This window comes from Periplaneta americana, chromosome 5, assembly GCF_040183065.1.
Source record: "Periplaneta americana isolate PAMFEO1 chromosome 5, P.americana_PAMFEO1_priV1, whole genome shotgun sequence".
Taxonomy (NCBI): Eukaryota; Metazoa; Arthropoda; class Insecta; order Blattodea; family Blattidae; genus Periplaneta; species Periplaneta americana.
In genome coordinates, this window is record NC_091121.1 from 105709098 (window position 1) to 105723173 (window position 14076).

The following is a 14076-nucleotide window of genomic DNA, read 5'->3' on the forward strand; positions in this document are numbered from 1 at the left end:
CGCTGCACGCTCCAAAGTCGATCCCACCCAGCACGGTATCGATTAGTTGTCACTGCCTGCGGGTGTGTAAGAGGGAGGGTGAAGTAGCAGTAGGAGGGTTGCAACACACCCTCACTTTAATCTCGTTAAAAGCAAAGTGACCGAATGCGTGGAGGCACGTGCGTGTGGGTCCGCCCAGCACGCTTGTCCTCCACTCAGGACCGTCAGCTCAATTACATCTTTCTTCTCACATGCTCATCATCCGCAACATGGTGGACGGACGCAGTCAATCGCTGTGTAAGCGCTCGGAAGAATATGCAGATCCGACCTCGTAGTGGGGCAGGCTATGACATTATGGTAGAAACGAGTAAGTGTTTCACTGCGTAATATTAATACGAATTGAACATAATTTGGTCTTAAAATCAGTGTAGCCTATGTAATAAGTGAGGAACGGAATTCTAGTTCTGCACCTACAGTCGAAATAGTTTATAGCGACATTGCTTTCAACGACATATTGGCTAGAACGGCGAAATCTAACGGCCCGTTTAAATCCTATATAAACACTGTAGAGTATTTTAAAAAATCGCTTAGTATAGGCCTACAGAACCCGTAAGTAGGGGAAATACGACGTCAGCCTCACTCCACTTCTATTGGGGATGATCGACTTCTGCGGAGAGTTGTTGGCATTCTTTACCTGTGGCGGTCCTTCAGAGGCGGCACTATAATTTTCAAAAAAGATTCTAATAAAGTCATTGTATTTATAATGCATTATGTCGTTTCAAGTTTTACGATTGTGCTAGATTTTCTGTCGGTAGTTTCATTGAGATTTCTTTGCGCCTAACCTGCTTTAGATTTTCCAAAACTTCCCTTCTATCATCAACTACGGAAACATAAATTTGTAGCATTTGAGTAATGAACTTTGAAAGTTAATATAAATGCCACTATTCATTTCAATACAAAATGAACACAACGAGCGATGTCCTTAATTTAATAGTATATAAATAATAATAATGAACTTAACCGAAAGTTTATCTATTCCATAATTATTTTCAATTTGGGCTTTGTTGAAATGTCATTTAATATTGAAATGACGAGTAGAAATTGGATGTGACACAATAAATGAGTAATTCTTTCGTCTTCTTCAACAACAAAATAATCATATTCCCCATTTCCTTTGGAAGTAGAATTTCTTCACGGGTTTAGATTTTGCCATGTTCCAGTTCTCTTCAAACTGCAATACGCGTATTGTGTATTTATTTATTTGGCTGCAGTGCGTTACAATATTGAATGACAACACTGACCTCCGGTCATATAGCTATCACTCACTTATCAACACACAATTTATATATAGGCCTACACATAGGTAGACCTTCTTACATTATATGCACACATACATTTTAAAATTTATTTTACATGTCTCTTAACTTATTTATTTCCCTCGTGCGTTTTTCTCTTATCCTTCCTAAGGATATTATCTGTTCATCTGTAATTCTTGATAGCGTATTGTGTACCTGCAGCCGCGAGAATGAATGTTGATACAGCCGAGCGCAACTAAATAGTACGCTATGACCACACTAATAAAAAAGGTGGGTGGGGTAGAAAGTGTACGACGGCAATCGCTCTGAGGAGCTACAGTTCTGCAGGTCTGGCTTAGTACGACACCGCTTATTATGATATCGTATAAAACGACGTATTTTTATCACATTTTCGGAGAAATTTGTCGGGTATAACGCCCAATGTTGATTTTTGTTTGTTACGTATTTAGGGATTACTGGCAACAATGTAACATTTATTTTAAAACTCTTGTTTTCAGTTAGATTGTAGATTTCAAATCGGTATGTCTGTTAAACAGTCAAGGCAAGCATCGCTGGGAAAATGTCGCAAAAGAAAAGACAGCCAATTGACTGTAAATCCATCCCAAATACTTTCGTTTCTTGTATACCCGACGGATAATTTAGAAAAATAGCGTAAGTGATACAATATATTGAATTTCGAACGCATGTGTTGAAAGGAAGGATACAATATTTCGTATTATTTTTAGGTAGTGATCTTAACTCTATGTTCTTTCAATTTTAAAATTTCTTTTGTTTCCTCTTATTTGTTTTGGTTCGAGATATTAGGGCCTATACCACGTTTTTTATATAAGTTAACATATTTGGATTGAAAATGACATAAATTTGTGGATTACAGGATAGGGAAACTCCGACAACAATAATTCACAGTGAAAAAGATTGTGGTGAAAACGTTCCAAATGCTGTTAATAGGAACGCATGTCTGGAAGTGAGTTGAAAGTTTCATCAGTGAAAGAAATTTTAATTTTCAAAAATTTCTTTCACTTTTCACTGAACAGTTGGTCTAAAAGAAAATTATAAAACAATTTGTAATATCAGTCAGAAAATTTTTATGTAGATTATTTTCAAGCTTAGGAATATGCTGAACATGTTCAGATCCTTTACCAACAAAAGATATTCACAACGAACAAATCTTTCTGATGATGCAGTTAACATGAAGCAAGTTCTTTAAAATAACATAGGACAAACCCAAAACAAAGGACACATGAATTTCAGAAGGATAGGAGTTACCAAAAATGGAGCCAGTGTCCATGGACTAGGCAGCCGGAAGTAAGCTTACTGAAACGCTTCAGTGAAGAAGACCGATACATTGTTCCGTAAATATTTTAATAGCATTTATGGATATGTAAAAGAAACGATAACATAGAATATTTTAGTTCATGTTGGTCACATTTCAAACGATTCTTTCCGGGAAATCGTTAAGAAATGAGTGGCGCTATTAGGCTACAGTATTGTAGAGAATACGAAGAGGTAAGAATATTGCCAAACCATTCTCTGAGGTTACATAGGTTGTGTTTGTTTATTAGGCTATTTAACGATCTGTATTACATTATTGAGTGGCCATGAGTCGATCTCAAAATATATTATTTCAGAGAGACGGAGCATTTGTCTAGCCACAGGAAGCACACAATGCTTACATAACGTGAAAATGCACTTATCTTAAACACAGAGATGGATTGGGCCATTTCCTTTAGACATTTGTTACCGAATAAGAAGGATACACACCCCATCCTTGATTACGAAAGATCTCCAAAAAATCTTTCTTGACTTAGGCATATAGTGCTGTCCACAAGGTTTCATTCATGCACTTCAATGACAATTTTAGGAGAACTACAGCTCAATTAATTATCTTACAGCTTTATAAGTGTTCGAGGTCGATCAGGGAATATTCTAGGCTATACGATTGTAATAAATAAAACGACTGCATGACATTTATTCTGAGTAGGCCTATATGATTCGGTTTTCCATTGTACTATTGCTCCACTATTGATATGAAGTATTACTTTCGTTGAAAATGTATGACAGTTCTTATAAATATATTTTTTCTAAATTCTAAAAAAATAGACGTTTAAAAAATAATTTATACCAAGACTGGTGATAATATCCCTCTACAAATTGTGAATTATGGGACTGAAAAAGACAAGACTGGTGAGACCATCAGAATGTCCAATTGACGATTTAATTTTTTATGCCGCAACGGATCACCTCCCTAGAATCTTGAAGGATTATTTTGATATGTAACAATTATTTTAGTATTCCGTACTCTACTTAAAAGTTTCGTTGTTAATAGTATCAAAATTGCAGCGTCCACACCCGTCATTTCCTTTAGGCCCAGTAAAGTACGTGATTATTAGAATTTGGTATTGAACAACAAATTTGAAGAATGTTCGTATATTAGCACTGAATTTATCGTAATCACAAATAATTATTCTGGTTAATTACGAATGTAATGTTTTAGTTCAAAGTTGTCATGACTGACGAGAAACGCGCCAATTGAAGTGGAGGAAGAAAAAGAAGAAGAGAAGAAACAATGGAAAGAAGGAAAAGGATGAGGAGGAAGAGGTTGAGGAATATAAGCAGAAAGAAGAGTATGAAGAAAAAGATAGAGTATAAGCAAAAAAATAAGGAGAGTATGAGAAAGAAGACAGAAATAGTATGAAGAGGTAGAAGGGAGGATGAGGAAGAAGAGAAAAATAGTATGAGGAAGAAAAGAGGAAGAAGGGGTGAGGAAGAAGAGAAGAATAGTATGAGGAAGAAAAGAGGAAGAAGGGAGGAATAGTATTAGGAAGAAAAAAGGAAGAAGGGAGGATGAGGAAGGAGAGAGGAAGAGTGAGGAAGAAAAGAGGAAGGAGGGAGGATGAGGAAGAAGGAATAGTATGAGGAAGAAGGGAGGATGAGGAAGGAGAGAGGAAGAGTAAGGAAGAAAAGAGGAAGAAAGGAATAGTATGAGGAAGAAAAGAAGAAGGGAGGATGAGGAAGAAGAGAAGAAGAGTATGGAAAAGAAAAGAGAAAGAAGGGAGGATGAGGAAGGAGAGAGGAAGAGTGAGGAAGAAGAGAGGAATAGTATGAGGAAGAAAAGAAGATGAGAGGATGAGGAAGAAGAGAAGAGTATGAGAAAGAAAAGAGAAAGAAGGGAGGATGAGGAAGAAGAAAGGAAGGAATAGTATGAGGAAGAAAAGAGGAACAAGAGAAGAAGAGTATGAGGAAGAAAAGAGGAAGAAGGGAGGATTAGGAAGAAGTGAGGAACAGTATGAGGAAGAAACGAGGAAGAAGGGAGGATGAACAGGAAGAGAGAATGAAGAAAAGAGAGGATGAGGAAGAAGACAGGAAGAAGGGAGGATGAAGAAGAAGCGAGGAAGAAGGGTGGATGAGGAAGAAAGGAGCATGAGGAAGAAGAGATGAAAAAGGGATGAGGAAGAAGGAAGGATGAAGAAGAAAGTATGGGGAAGAAGATAGGAAGAAAGGAGGATGAGGAAGAAGAGAGGAAGAGTCATTTTTTCTTCCTCATCCTCCCTTTTTCATCTCTTCATCATAGGCCTACAATTCTTCCCTTCTTCCTTACACTCTCTCTCTTTTCATCATACTCTCCCTCTCTTCTTCCTCATATTCTCGCTCTCAAGGAAGGGGATGGGAAAGAAGAGAGGAAGAGGATAAAGAAGAAGAGGAGGTGGAGGAAACAAGATCAAGGCCAAATAGAGGGCGAAGAAGGAAAAATGAAGACAGATGCAAAGAAACAAGAAGCATTTCATTTTCAAGTTGTGAAATAGAATAACGTTGCATTATCAGTAAAAACTTGTTCACTGAGAGACCACTTTATAAGGATAATTTTTGTAGTGTTGATGATGTTATAATGGTGATAAGAGGGTGAATGTTGCGATGATTGATTGAGGTGTTGTTGCTGTACAAACTTGGCTAATTTATGTCTCGACAAATTAAGGTAATTTTGAATATGATCTTAACAGTTGGATGTCCCTAATGAAGAAGTCAATCGATACAAAGGTTGCATGAAAGTAGTGAAAAATTCGAAACAGTGATGTCTTTAAAACGCTTCAAAAGTTCGGTTTGAGGGAAAGAAGCTACCGCATTTGTTGCCTTGCATGTTTTAGTTTTGCTTCTAACAAAACATGGCTCTTAATTTTAAGTTGTCATTTTAAAATGATTACGTAGAAGGAATGAACTTTATTAGTACAATTATTGCTATTAATATTAAATTTTACTTCAGTATTTTGAAGGAATGAAATTTAATGTATTCAATATATAACGTCTAATTTAGAAATACGAGATTGAAAATTCGAAACAATTTCCAACAACTCTTCCGTAATAAAATTTACTTCATTAAAATTCTGTCGTTTCTGTCATAGTAACTGTTGAACAAATTATAAAACAAAGTTTGTTAGAAGAACAAGAGTTCCTCTTACAGAGGTATACAGACTTTAACTCTATTACCTCTGGTTAGCGACAAACTCTCCCCCAAACCGATGAAAGTTTATTTCCATCAAGGGTTAGTTGTAACGAGGGTTAGTCCTCAAATACTGTGAACTTGGGTTATCTCATTAGGCTAAGTCACAAACAAATACTTTCATTACAATTAATAAAAACTAAAGCCCACCGTTGTTCTGCAGTTACTGAAGAGGCAGTTTTAACGTGCATCCAATTGTGTCTCCGATATGGATGTTATTTGTCAATGACACCTCAACTTATGAAGTTTTCATGGCTACACCTCAATATGTGCTCCGTTTGTTGCCCAGAGAACGTCAGATTGAAACCAGATTTCATGCTATCGCCATCTCAATTTTCCGATCCTCAAATCCGAACATTATGTCTGTTGACTTTTCCGGATGTATGAAAGACTGCTAGCTATCTACATGCTGACTACAGCGTATAGACAATTATACAATATGGACACTTCGCGTCGGTACCTTTGATGTAGCAGGACTGATTTCAATGACCTTCAAACCAGTTTGAGCGTGAGATTCTGCTTTGTCCCTGGAGTTGGCACTGACATCACACCAGCTAGCAGTCGACACAGCGGAAATATAACACATACAATTAATACATCTAGGTACATTATGGACTCAAATAAAATAAATTGGACCGATGAAATAATAAATCCGTCATTAACTGTAATGTCTAGACTCTATAGAGTTCTTTTATAATGAGAGTTGAGACGTTGATCCCAACAACAATTGGAATATGTAATGATTTGATAGCCCTGAAAATAGAAAAACAAAACTCCTATGAGAAGTAAAACCATATACCTATATTATATTGTATACAAATATTAAACGAATTTTATATATAATTTTATAATGTATTATATTATTTTATAATATAATTTATTATATATAAAATATAAAAAAAAATATTATTACAACTAATTTGTCACTGAGATGTAGTAAGCGATGTTTGGATCCTGTGTCTCAACTCTATTCTCAATTATTATCTTAGCGTGTGGACGATTACACTAACATCTAGCGCTTGAAAGTAGAACTAAACGCCTGCGCATAGAGAAACAAAACACAGGAAAATTCGCTCAGTGTCCATTCTTTGTAATTCCTATTCGCTGTTGACTATTTATAGAAAGTATCCTTGATTATTCAATGAGGATGGCGAGAACGTTATATTTGAATATATCAATATTAACAGTATTCAATAAACTGTTGTCGAAAATGACTATACAATCATTTAAATATGCGCTCCTGTATAAATGGCTGGTACGTCTAAAATGCAGGCAGTAAGCCATTGATGATGCAAAGGAGGAGAGTTCGGCCGGCACCGTGAATCGGATCTCGGCATAGCTCAGATGGAAAGAGCGCTCAGTGCGCATAGCTGAGAAGTCCTGGGTTCGATTCCCGGTGCCGGAACGAATGTTTTCCAATAATAGCTAAGTCAGTACTACTTGAGAAAAATGTATTTACCCTATTGAATTCTGGGAGATTAACTTTCAATATGAGGGGAATATAGGTATAAAAAACGATGTCTGTCCGAAGGTATTCAGCCATTTTGAATATATCTAAGACCGGTCGCTCGGTCTTGATAAAATTGCCAGCCAGTCAGAGGGGATCTTTCTGCGAATGTGTGAAAGATCGCTCTCCCTGAAGGCTACTGAGTCAACAAGGGTCGTGGTAATAATAATAATAATAATAATAATAATAATAATAATAAAAAAAGTATTTATTCTGGCGAAGTTAACGCCATCAGGCCTTCTCTTCCACTTGGCCAGAAAGAAAAGAAGCTGATACAATTTGCAATGATACAAGTTAATAGTGTACGCCATTAAGAGAGCTTGTAAACTGTAGTATTCACAATAACGTAGACTTCAGCGAATTTGCATCAAGTTTTTCTCCGAATTTTTGTACATTCGTCCGCGGAAACAATTCGAATAATTAAGAGGGTTTTCGATGATGATTCAATAAGACGTGAAGCCCAGGTAAAATCGCGGTATTGACGTTTCAAAGACCGCTAGTGTACTGCAATCAACTTAAATCGGTGATTGAAAGTGCTGGAATTAGAAGAAATGATAGCCTACTCTGCGGACAATTGTTTAAGAGATTTTGACACTGGTTCTCGACCTGACGTAGTTAATAACAACTCAGATTTCCTGAAAATATCATAACCAGAGATGAGTAATGGATCTAGAACTGCAGTCTTGACACAAACCCTCAATTTACTCAATGGAAATTGTCTGATTTTTGACGTCCGAAGAAGGTACGGTAAGGTCAGGGAAACAGCCCTATTTGGTCCTCCGCGACTTCTGGCTTTTTCTGACGCTAAGTAAGCCTATCAATTGAAAGAGACAATATTAACGAAAACACGACAACGTAGCTGAATGCGATCCAGAAAGAGGACTTTGCATACTGTTTTGAAAAGTGTAAGGGACGTTGGAATGTGTGCGAAGTCCTAAGGAGAATTCTGAAGTGGTGTAAGGCTCCATTGTCCTAGATAAACCACTTTTTAAGATATTGAATGACTGGATACTCTTCGGACATACCTAGTAGAAAGAGAGAATATTAGATATACGGAAAAAAGCATTGTCCTCTGATAGGTTTATAGTATATTAGGATACAAAGTTGGGAAGTGCTTTTTACAAAATCGAGGAAAAGTATGAAAAACGAACAGCGAGTTTTTCAATTTCCGAGATTTTGTAATGCACTTCACAAACGTGTATTGTACAGTATTTTTTGCACGATAGTGTATTTTTAAAATAATATTTTTAAAAATATTAATATACAGTACCTACGTACGTTAGACTATGAACAGCTGACTGATTCTCAGCAAGACGTTTGTCATAGGTGTAGGTAGATGGCAGGAGTAGTTTTAATTACAACACTAGAGCAGTTATTTGTAATATTTCAACGTACAGTACTTATCTAGATTGACAACTCTGAATTCAGTAAAATCAACTTCCAATAGCGACGGCCGTTTGCTGTAAGGATGAAAAAACACAATATCGTGCAAAAAAAAACTTGTAATTGCTATCAGGTAATAACTGCTGTAACATTCTATGAAGAAATACATTTCTTATAATTTGACAAAAATATATAAAAGCATTTTAAATTTTTATAAAAGACTGCAGGTTGATTGAGTCTATCTGTACTCCACAGCAATGTATTTTTACGAAATGTTACATTTATCAAGCGTCACGAAAGTTTAAATTACACAATCAGGCTATTAGAGCACATAACTGTAGACCTATTTCATAGAGGTTAACTTCGAAATGCCCCTATGAATAAACGTCCTCCAGATAAATCAAAGAGATCCTCTTAAGATATTACTAACGACTAAATAATCGGTTATCTATCTACAAAGTCTAATTTGGTCAAACATTGGTCAATTACATCAATATGCTATTTAACATTTTTTATTGAATTGAATAATATGTATTACGCCATTTATATTCTGTTTCCGATAAATTATTCGTTATGAATTCGTATCTCATTCGTTTCAAAATGACGATCTTAAATGAACATTTTTAAGTAGACTGGTAGCCTACGCATTCGATGTAGTAATACAACAATATATATAAATAATTAAAAACAAGGATATTTTAAATACAAGTTCGTCATTCTTTCGGAAACCTTAGAAAAATATCTTTAGTGTAATATCGATTTTCCTGTTCATTTTATCTCTTATAGGGCCTATCTATTTCCAGTTAGTCAGATATGAGACCTTGGAATGTGAGGTAGCAAGATAATGGGAAATTGCATGTTAAGGATAATTAGTAGGCCTATGAGAAATTATTTTACTTCAACTTCTTTTGTTCAGATAACTTTGTTCGTTGCAGTTTTGTGTTATGTATTGGTAAATATTATTTTATACACCTTTGGATGGAACACAGACAAGGTAAATGAAAGGATCTCGAGAACGTAGTCACAATACGTTAGGGCCTACTCTTAATGGCTTAATCCTAGATGATGTTAGAAAACAGCCTCTATGAACTACTAAAGAGACAACTAATCCATTTCAACACATATTAGGGTCTATGCGCACTTCGGTTCTGTATAAATAATGCATGTTTTCAAATTCAGTGGAAATTGGCTAAAATCACAATATCCTACAGACCAGGAGAGAATCCCTCGCTATCTGAAATCCTCACACCTATCAGTCTTCTTTCATTCATAAAAAACATAGAATATCCGAACGAAACAGTCACGCCCTTCTGTGATACTTCCTACAATGTAAGAATGTAATACAACATCAATAATAATTTTGCTCTAGCTACAGCACTACGAGCAGTAGAGGCACTATATTTCGACAAAAACAAAACACCATAGTTATTTTCTGGACGAAGCAAATATTATCGATAAAGTTTGGTATTATTGCCTTATATTGAGATCAAACACGTCGGCCTAGGTAGCATAGTCGGTATAGCGCTAGCCTTCCGAGCTCGAGTTTGTGGGTTCGATTCCAGTCCAGGTCTATGGCATTTAAGTGTGTTTAAATGCGACAGGCTCATGTTAGTAGATTTACTGGCATGTAAAATAACTAATGCGGGACAAAATTCCGGCACACCGGCGACGCTGATATAACCTCGGCAGTTGCGAGCATCGTTAAATAAACCATATTTTTTTTTTAATCAAACTCAATCTCCCAAGAAACGAAACACACCTGCTTTTACTTACTTAATCGCTTTCTTCATTACACAAGCACATTGTAAAATTCTTCATAACCCCCGTAATGACAGGTGTAACGTAGGAATCACTATTGAGCTCTGTATTTTCATATTCTAGCCCTATGCTAATGACACCGCTATAGTAAATAACATATATTATCTACGTCAATCTGCCGACGACACATCGATTATGGCCAGAAATACAATTATAAATCGTGCCATCCAGAATTTGTAAAAACTACTGTAACTTTAGCGTAAGACGAAGTTCATAAAGTCTCCGCTAGATGGCGCACATGCCAAAGTGTACGCCTGTTGCCATCTAATATCTTATGTTACTACTTCCAACTACACATAAAATGTGACATCTTTATCGTAAATATAGACGCAGTCACGTGAAAACTTACTAGAAGAAATAATTTATTTTTTTTTAACAAAGCGGTCTCATGACCAACGAAAGTAACATACTTATCCAACACCATGTACAGCTCAGATGCAGATTTCGACATACTACTTGTTGCCACAACTTCATCTTCAAGACTTCGATATAATCCCAACATCTTAATCAGTTAGCTAAACACTAATGCAAGCTCCATGAAAAAATAATCATCACACGCGATCACGCAACGTGTTATACACGACGAAAAATGTACAAGGTCATCTACCAATTACCAAAGTGCAAACACGTAACTAGTGTGTAGTGTCAATGCCAACAGAGTTTAACCTCATATAGTACAAAGTTTATAGCAAAGAATAATACCTGTTAACCCTATAATAAGGAAAAATAACTAATGAATATACTGTAGCCTATCTCTTCAACATGGAAGTAATTAATATATGCAAATATGTAGTTGTGCTTGTCTGCCTGTCGTCTGAGAAAATCTGTATTTACTAACCAAAAAATCATGTTGGACTTTCTGCTAGGTCTTTATCATTGATAACCCTCACGATGTCCTGATCTTTATGCTAGACATATACATCTGTAAGATTTATTTCGAAACAAATCCGTTACTATTGTTATTCTAGGCATATTTCTTTAGGAAGTAATTCTCAAAGCTAGAATAAATATGGAAAATGCCTGTTATTATTCATTATTCGCTTGAGAAGCTTTTGTCATCTAGTCTGCTGTCAAAAAATCTTAAAGTTAGAATTTATAAAACCGGTATATATATATACACTGGTCAAAAAAAGTTAAGCATATTTCCAGTTTACCCAATAATACCTGATATTTATGTTTCTTTTGGTTTTATGTGGCACGTATTATGTTTACCAATTCAAACTCTTTCATTTGTTTTATTCTGCATCACTAGGTAACGTCCAAATCAAGGCTAGTAAACAAAGCCTGCAATTCGAGCAAAGTTCAATCAGTGTCGTTTTGCTTCATAGTGCAGTACAATGGCTCGGAACACCCTTACAATGGCAGACCGCATCAAAATCATCACTTTGATGGAAAAAACATGAGACAAGTTGATGCTAACATCCTTGATGTGAACCAGAGTATTGGCTCCAGACTGTGGAGAAAGTTCCAGGAAACCCAGTCAATAGCAGAACGACCTCGCGAGGGCCGTCCACGCAAAACAACACCAGGTCAGGACCGGTATGTAAGGTTATCTGCACGTAGGAAACCTATAGCCTCAGCTACAACTCTGCGCCATGACCTGCGCGAAGCCACTGGTGTTGTTGTAAGTAGCCAAACTGTGCGCAATAGACTTCATGACATAGGGTTGTATGCTCGAAGACCACTCAAGACTCCAGCACTCCGTCCACATCACAGGGGTGCTCGTGCAAGATGGGCTAGAGCACATGAGAATTGGACACGAGACCAATGGACCAGAACTTTATTCTCAGACGAAGTGAGAATGGGCCTACACCCTGACAACAACTCTATTCGCGTATGGAGACGAATAGGGGAACGAAATCATCCCTCAATGACCGTGGAACGTCACCAACAGTTTGGTGGTTCAATCTTGTTTTGGGCAGGTGTCATGTTTGGTCGCCGCACACCACTGGTTTCAATAGAGGGAAACATGACTGCTGCCGTGTATGAGAACAACATCCTCCAACCCATAGTAAGTGGTTTTGCAGAGACTGTAGGAGAAGGGTTCACTCTACAGGACGATAATGCTCGGCCTCATCGTGCTCATAGAGCGCAGCGGTATCTGGTAGAACATGGGATCCGAAGAATGGATTGGCCAGCATGCTCACCGGATATGAACTGCATAGAGCATGCATGGAGCTTTCTCAGGAGAGACATTTCCAATCGTCCACATCACCCATTAACGATTCAAGAACTCAGGAATGCTGCCTTGGAAGAATGGGACAATTTGCCTCAGGAGATCTTAGATGCGTTGGTACTGAGTATGCCCCGTTGCATACAAGAGTGCCTCAGGGTTCGTGGAGGACCAACACGTTATTAAACAGGGTACTGAAAGCACCATTTCCTTTTCTTTGATGATGTACGAATTTCAACTTCCCTTATCTTTTCCGTTGTTTCCAAACAATGCAACTTTTTCATTTCATATTGAGTCCATTGTTAACAAATAGTGTATTTCTACTTTTAAGTTTATTCGGTGGAACCAAGAAACTCAATTATAATTTATCTATTTTATTTTTATTAATAAAAACCGTTATATGCCTAATTATGCTTAACTTTTTTTGACCAGTGTATATATATATATATAAGTTATATATATTACCGGTTGTTCTGTAGGCCTATGGTTGTGAGACTTGGACTCTCACTTTGAGAAAGGAACAGAGATTAAGGGTGCTTGAGAATAAGGTTCTTAGGAAAATATTTTGGGGCTAAGAGGAATGAAGTTACAGGAGAATGGAGAAAGTTAAGCAACGCAGAACTGCAGACATTGTAGCCTATTCGTCACCTGACATAATTAGGAACATTAAATCCAGACGTTTGAGACGGGCAGGGCACGTAGCACGTATGGGCGAATCCAGAAATGCATATAGAGTGTTAGTTGGGAGACCGGAGGAAAAAAGACCTTTGGGGAGGCCGGGACGTAGATGGGAGGATAATATTAAAATGGATTTGAGGGAGGTGGGATATGATGATAGAGAGTGGATTAATCTTGCACAGGATTGGGACCGATGGCGGGCTTATGTGAGGGCGGAAATGAACCTGCGGGTTCCTTAAAAGCCATTTGTAAGTTGTAAGTAAGTAATTCTCAATGCTAAAGCGATTATGCCTACTAAGTAGCCAAAGAAATATGAAATAATTATTATGATTTCCTTTGGAAAGATAAAGTCGGGAGGTTCGTAATGTAGATTTGCAGAACACAAAAGAATTACAGTATATCCAAGTACGAGGATTCCAGAAAAAATTTTATCGACAATTTTTCACCCATATGTCCTTTGTTATTCATCGTTTTTTATTATCCTGTCATCTTTCACCCTGTAGGTGTTTAAGCCTCAGATGTAATATACTTCTACATACGACTACGGTCAGGCTACCAGAGTACAGCATCACACCGTTAACCAATCAACCAACTATATTTTGTAGGGGTATTCAATGGATTCTCACAGCTTTCAACAGTAAAGGCGTATTTACAATCCAGCCCAACTAGACATGGGCTTAAGAGCGGCAAATTTTGAATAATATTATTTTTAATGACTATTTTGTTT

At 36.9% G+C, this 14076-nt stretch overlaps 1 protein-coding gene across 1 annotated transcript in view; it reads right to left on the bottom strand.

Moving 5' to 3' along the window:
• Window positions 1-14076, bottom strand: part of tup (LIM1_Isl and LIM2_Isl domain-containing protein tup) — a 452945-nt gene that overhangs the window by 191611 nt on the left and 247258 nt on the right. The gene's annotated exons all lie outside the window — the stretch shown is intronic.